The sequence below is a fragment of the Somniosus microcephalus genome, chromosome 22 (assembly GCF_052327205.1).
Source record: "Somniosus microcephalus isolate GS21.2 chromosome 22, FLI_Smic_1.0, whole genome shotgun sequence".
Taxonomy (NCBI): Eukaryota; Metazoa; Chordata; class Chondrichthyes; order Squaliformes; family Somniosidae; genus Somniosus; species Somniosus microcephalus.
In genome coordinates, this window is record NC_141008.1 from 69,125,496 (window position 1) to 69,132,692 (window position 7,197).

The following is a 7,197-nucleotide window of genomic DNA, read 5'->3' on the forward strand; positions in this document are numbered from 1 at the left end:
GTCTACAGGTGTCCTTGCAGGGACCGCTGAATTCCACCACCAAAAAGGGTAAGTTTGTTAAAAAAAATATTTAGCTTAATGCCGAGCCAGGAGGAGCAGGCGTGCTCCACGATAAAACTGTGGGCCACTACTGGCCACGGCTCGCTCCCCCCACCATCCGATTGCACCCCCCCCCCCCCAGATTCATCTTTGGCCCTCAGCTGTCGTCACAGTGGCAGCACGAGCTACCCCACCCCCAGCAACTGCCGAGCTGCCTCTGGTGCACGCTGCTCACCGGCACTATATGCTAATGAGGTCAGCAGACCGACTTGCCGTGGTCCTACCGCCAGCCTCATTAAATGCATGTGCCCCGATTCGGGCGCCATCCAATTTCTAGGCCTCAGTGTCTAGGCTGATACACAAAGAATGGCCAGTTGGACAGGTTAACGGAGGGCTCGCATGGAACCGTACTCCAACATCAGTCAGCAAATTCAGGAGACGAGGGGGGGGGGGTAAAAATGGAGAGGATAAAAAATTAAAATGAAAAATTATAAAATGTTGTTTTGGGGCCTACAGACATAAAAGATCCCATGGCACTATTTTGAAGAAGAGCAGGGGAGTTATCCCCGATGTCCTGGCCAATATTTATCCCTCAATCAACATCACTAAAACAGATTTTCTGGTCATTTATCACATTGCTGTTTGTGGGACCTTGCTGTGCGCAAATTGGCTGCCGTGTTTCCCACATTACAACAGTGACTATGCTTCAAAAGTACTTAATTGGCTGTAAAGCGCTTTGGGATGTCCTGAGGTTGTGAAATCTGCTATATAAATGCGACAACTGAAGAACAACAAGGCCTCAGGAGCAGATGGAATCCCTGCCGAGGCACTAAAGCATGGCAGAGAAGCACTACTGGTGTGAATTCATTAACTCGTTTCTCTTATCTGGAAGGAGGAGAGCATGCCAGGGGATCTCAGAGACGATGTAACTGTGACCATCTTCAAGAAAGGTGGCAAGTCTGATTGCGGTAATTACAGAGGAGTTTCCCTGCTGTCTGTCACAGGGAAAGTCATTGCAAGAATCCTCGTCAATTGCCTCGGCTCCCAGAGTCACAATGCAGATTCCGCCCACTAAGGGGCACAATGGACATGATCTTCACTGTGCACCAATTACAAGAGAAATGCAGGGAACAGCACCAACCGCTGTACATGGCCTTCTTTGACCTCACAAAGGCCTTTGACACTGTCAACCATGAGGGATTATGGAGTGTCCTCCTCAAATTCGGCTGCCCTCAAAAGTTTGTCACCATCCTCCGCCTGTTTCACGATGACATGCAAGCCGTGATTTTGACAACAAGAGCAGACGTCGATGATGAAGTCCAACACCGCCTTCACTGTGCCAGTGCAGCCTTCGGTCGCCTGAGGAAGAGAATGTTTGAAGACCAGGACCTCAAACCTGGCACCAAGCTCATGGTCTACAGAACAGTAGTGATACCCGCCCTCCTGTATGCCTCAGAGACATGGACCATGCACAGCAGGCACCTCAAAGCACTGGAGAGGTACCAGCCTCTGCAAGATCCTGCAAATCCATTGGCAGGATAGGCGCACCAACATCAGTGTTCTCGCTCAGGCCAACATCCCCAGCATTGATGCTTCGACTATGCTCAATCAGCTCCAATGGACGGGTCATATCATCCGCATGCTCGATACGAGACTCCCAAAACAAGTGCTCTATTTGGAGCTTCGACACGGCAAAAGAGCCCCAGGTGGGCAGAGGAAACGCTTCAAGGACACCCTCAAAGCCTCCTTGAAAAAGTGCAACATCCCCACCGACACCTGGGAATCCCTGGCCCAAGACCGTACAAAGTGGAGGAGAAGCATCCGGGAAGGCGCCGAACACCTCGAGTCTCTTCGCTGGGAGCAAGCGGAAGCCAAGCGCAAGCAGCGCACGGAGCGCACATCAACCCAAGCACCCCACCCACCCGCCCCTTCAACCACCGTCTGCCCCACCTGTGACAGAGACTGTAGGTCCTGCATTGGACTCATCAGTCACCTGAGAACTCATTTTTAATGTGGAAGCAAATCATCCTCGGTTCTGCGAGACTGCCTAAGGAGAATAAATGTGAGTCTTTCTTATCTTTTATAGGCTTCAACATTATTGGGTGCATAGTCTAAAAATACAGAAGTACATTAGATGCTGACAATTCTGTCTGTACTCTACCTTACCAGAAAGAATGCATGCATGATCCTTGATATGTGTGAATGAGTGAAATGCATGTATCTCTGTTCAGCAAACTGTCCCTGTTCTGCACTTTCCTAATCTTAATAAGTTTCTTTGGCTGCACCAGTGAAAGGATAAAGGGGCAATTAATTAATAATCCTGTAACAGATATGGTTGGTAAACGAAGCAGCTTCACTTAAATAAGGATCTCATTAAAATGCCTGACAGAGAAACACTATATTATCCTAAAATAAATGGACTCTACATGCCCGTAATATGGTTAATAGGTCTTCTTTTCAATGTCTTCACAGTTACAAATATTATGGGATACTTATAACACAGGAGGTTCACTGAAGTAGTTTTGGCTATTTGTAAGCTGGACATGGCCCTAAAATACCAGTTAGGACATCAGAAACAGAATTACTTACTGGGCAAATACCCTCAGGGCACTTGTACTGGACAACTATTACAGCACGGTAATTACTTGAAATTTAGTCCACCTGTCGATGGGGGCATGTCTGGCAAAAAAAAGTTATGCCTCCACTGCTGTCTGGTATTGGTTAATGAATATAAATCAGATGGTTTATAGTTAGCGAACATGTAATTAGGGCTGAAATGAGCTGAATTCCAATGAAGAGAGCCCTGAGGAAAGGAGCACGAGAGACATTAAGATACACGTCTCTGTTACCAGGAACAGTTAAGTTCGGTTCACCTCTGGAAACGCCTGACCTAATAAATGTATGCTGCTGTTGTGTAAGGAATTGATGCTGAATTACCTGCAAGTGCTTTTGCAGTTTAAATAGGGCCCAAAGTCTAAGTGTTTCGGATGTGTCGTGCGCACCTTGTTTGGCTCTAAAATCACTTTTTACACATATTTGATGACATGTGGTTTTGGGGAGAATTTTCTAAGACACTTAAAACAATCTATGTTCCTGTGTAATGATAAGTTTTTATTTTAAACTGCAATATCCCTTGATTCTAATTCAAATTCTAATTTCCCCCCCTCAGATTTCCTTTCCACCTGCAATCTATTGGCAGCTCCAACTCAAGCACTTGTCCCCTAACCGTTACTTCTTGACCTACCTTCTCTTCTCTTCTACACTTTTCAACCATGGTAGCATCTTGGATTATGAAGCATAGGCCTTCACCTTATGCTTCTCATAATGAAAATATCTATGGGCCGTTTTATGAGTCCGGAATCCCGGGGTCAATTTTGACTTTGTGCGATTTTTAAAAATATTCGTTTATGGGATGTGGGCGTCGCTGGCAAGGCCAGCATTTATTGCCCATCCCTAATTGCCCTGGAGAAGGTGGTGGTGAGCCGCCTTCTTGAACCGCTGCAGTCCGTGTGGTGAGGGTACTCCCACAGTGCTGATAGGGAGGGAGTTCCAGGATTTTGATACAGCGACGATGAAGGATCGATGATATATTTCCAAGTCAGGATGGTGTGTAACTTGGAGGGGAACTTGGAGGTGGTGGTGTTCCCATGGGCCTGCTGCCCTTGTCCTTCTAGGCAGAAGAGGTCGTGAGTTTGGGAGGTGCTGCCGGAGAAGCCTTGGCGAGTTGCTGCAGTGCATCTTGTAGATGGTACACACTGCAGCCACGGTACGCCGGTGGTGGAAGGAGTGAATGTTTAAGGTGGTGGATGGGGTGCCAATCAAGCGGGCTGCTTTGTCCTGGATGCTGTCAAGCTTCTTAAGTGTTGTTGGAGCTGCACTCATCCAGGCAAGTGGAGAGTATTCCATCACACTCCTTACTTGTGCCTTGTAGATGGTGGAAAGGCTTTGGGGAGTCAGGAGGTGAGACACTCGTCGCAGGATACCCAGCCTCTGACCTGCGATATTGTAGAATGGGCGATAGCGAATTGGCAGCCTGTTTTACACCTCTCCCGATTCTTACAATGTAAAATGGACTGCTGATTCTGTCAGCCATTCTGCACTATCGCACAAAGTCAGAATTACCCTCCCTCCACTGTGTCAAGCATTTTCCGCTGGCAACGCTCCTCAAAAACTCAGGCGTGCGCTGGACATGATTTTCAGCCTATGGTGGGCTCTAGGCCCCCAAATGTCTGCCAGGCACTTCAGACAGGCGAGGCTCCATGTTGCGAGCACGGATCACAATATTATCCCTGGCATCTCATCTTATAGGAACATTGTCGGTTTTTAGAAACAAATTTGTAGAATTCTGTATTTAAAGGAGGGAGGCGCAGGAAGGACTTACGCAGGCCTAAAGGATTTAAATATTGAAATGGAAACTGTACCAAAAAGGGTGAATGAGACTTAAAGTTAATAAGTAATCTGTCCTTGATGGTCTACATTGAAGGAGGCAAGTGAGGAAATTGCAGTGGCACCAAGTGAGAATTTTCCAAAGTCCTTTGAAAACTCAAGTTGTGCAAAGGACTGGAGGATGGTTAATGTTCATAAAAGGAAAAGCGATAAGATTAGCTAGCCTCAGTGCCTGGGACGTTATTCTACGTTAAAGGCGCTATATAAATGCAAGTTGTTGTTGTAGTAGGAAACTTATTGGAGACCATAATAAGGGATATCATTAGTGAATACTTAGAACGTATGGGGCAGTCAACATGGATTTGTAAATCGACTAATTTAATTGAATTCTTCAACATCAACAATAATAGCAATTTGCATTTAAATAGTGTTTTTAATGTAAAAATGTGCACAAGTGCTTCACAAATAGAAACAAATAAAGGGAACAGACGCTGATCCATGGCGGGAGAGATTAGGAGAGGTGATTGAAAGTTTGCTTGGAAACATGGGTTTTGAGACGGTTGTTAAAGTTAAACAGAAAGAAGGAGGCAGATGGGGTTTAACAAGGGAGCGCCAGAGAGGGCGGAGGCCACTGATGGCTCTGCCACCAATGGTGGACAAAGGGAAATTACTGAGCATGTAGAGAAAGGGAGTGCAGTAAATGTGGTATTACTACACTTTCAAATAGTATTTGATAAATCACAGAAATCACAGAAACCCCACAGTGCAGATAGAGGCCATTTTGGCCCATCGAGCCTGCACCGACGCATATCCCACCCGATCCCCGTAACCCCTACACCAACACATATCCCACCCTATCCCCGTAACCCCACGTATTTAATCCCCCGAACACTAAGGGTCAATTTATCATAGCCAATCAACCTAACCTGCACATCTTTGGACTGTGGGAGGAAACCGGAGCACCCGGAGGAAACCCACGCAAACACGGGGAGAATGTGCAAACTCCACACAGACAGTCGCCCGAGGCCGGATTCGAACCCGGGTCCCAAAGTGGCACATAAAAGTATTGCTGCAAAATGTAATGTCCCTGGTATTAAAGATGAAATGGTGGCATTGGTAGAGGGGTGTCTGAAAGATTGAATACAGAGTAGGAGCAAATGGATGTTTCTTGGAACAGCAAAGTGTAGCTCGTGGTATTCCTCCAGGATCTGTGTTGACCTATTTTGTTCTCCACATACATAAATGATTTGGACATGGACATAAAGGCACGAATATCAAAAGTTGCTAATGATGGGCAGATATGTGGTAAATGCAGTTCAACAACAATAAATGTGGAGTCGCACATTTTGGGAAAAAGAAAAGAGAATGGAACTATAACTTAAATAGTTATGTTCTCAATAGAATGGCAGAAAGAAAGGTCTAAGTGGTAAATGTACAGATCTTTGAAAGCAGGATTGCTGGCGGAATAAGTCAACAAAAGGACAAATAGGATTCTAGGTTTTATAAACAGGGACAATGAACACAAAAATAAGCAGGTGATAATTAATCTGTGTAAGACATTAGTTACCCCACAGTGGGAATCCTTCATGCAGTTTTGGAGTACTGTGTAGTTTTGGGCACCCAGTTAGAGAAAGGATGTTATGGCCATGAAAAATACACAACACAGATTTAGTAGGACGGTACCACGAGTAGGAAGATATCATTATGATCGGTGACTTAAAATACTAGGGGGGAAAAATTCGGTATCGACCATTTTGGGGTGCTAACATCGCCTGGGTGCTAACTTCCCTAATTAAAGCATTCCACTACCTTCTTAGAGCGCTGACCCCGAATATCGGGGCAGTGCGTTCTGCAGCGCTACGCACTGGGCCACGTAGTGCTGCCACATGGGAGGGCTCTTCCCCTCATTAAAGGGGAGGGCCCAAGCCCACAACTCTGCGGGGCCCTACCTGGACCACCGGGAAGCGGGGTGCTGTGCCAGCTGCCTGGCACACAAAAGGAGTGCTGGGCTGCCAGATCGCGGCATGGACCCCGCGTTCAAAGACGCAACGGACAAGTAGGTCGGCTGATTTTTTTTGTCCCCGTCCGCTACCTCCCCTTTACTCATCACCCAGCGAGCCTCCTGCCGCTCAGTTCCGCCCCCTGAATCAGCCGCTGTCATCGCCCGGCGCAGATTCAGGGGGCACGGGCCAACTTTGCAGGCAGGACAAAAACGGGGCACTGCATATGGCGATGATGTCGTCATCGCCTACGCAGCGGAGTGGGGCGCTACTAGTTACCGCCGCCGCTAAACTCCTGCAGAATTTAGTGGGAGTCGTTAGCGGCGCTGCGCCGAGGAGGAAAGTCGTTTGCGCCCCGTTAGCGCTAACGGCAGGTGCTAAGGTACCCAATTTCTAGCCCTGAAACTATGTTCATTAAAGCAGAAAATGCTGGAAATCCTCAGCAGGTCAGGTGTTAACGTTTCAGGTCGATGACCTTTCATCAAAACTCTGTGCTGATATTTCCAGGATTCTAGACTGCAAATTGGATGTATTACAGGACTGAAAACGAAACCACTGAGCCACATTGGAATATAACTCATGAACCCTACCACACTGCCCCGCCAGAGCATGCGGGGATTATCATTTATTGTTGGTAAACTGCCAAGTATTGACTGGACCATATGGTTTAGAGAAGTAGCATATTAGAACAGCCATGTGACTGGCTGCAACCAATTGCTGTTATGCTGTTGAGGGCAGGGTATTCGTGTGGCTGTGGTAGTTATTCAGACTG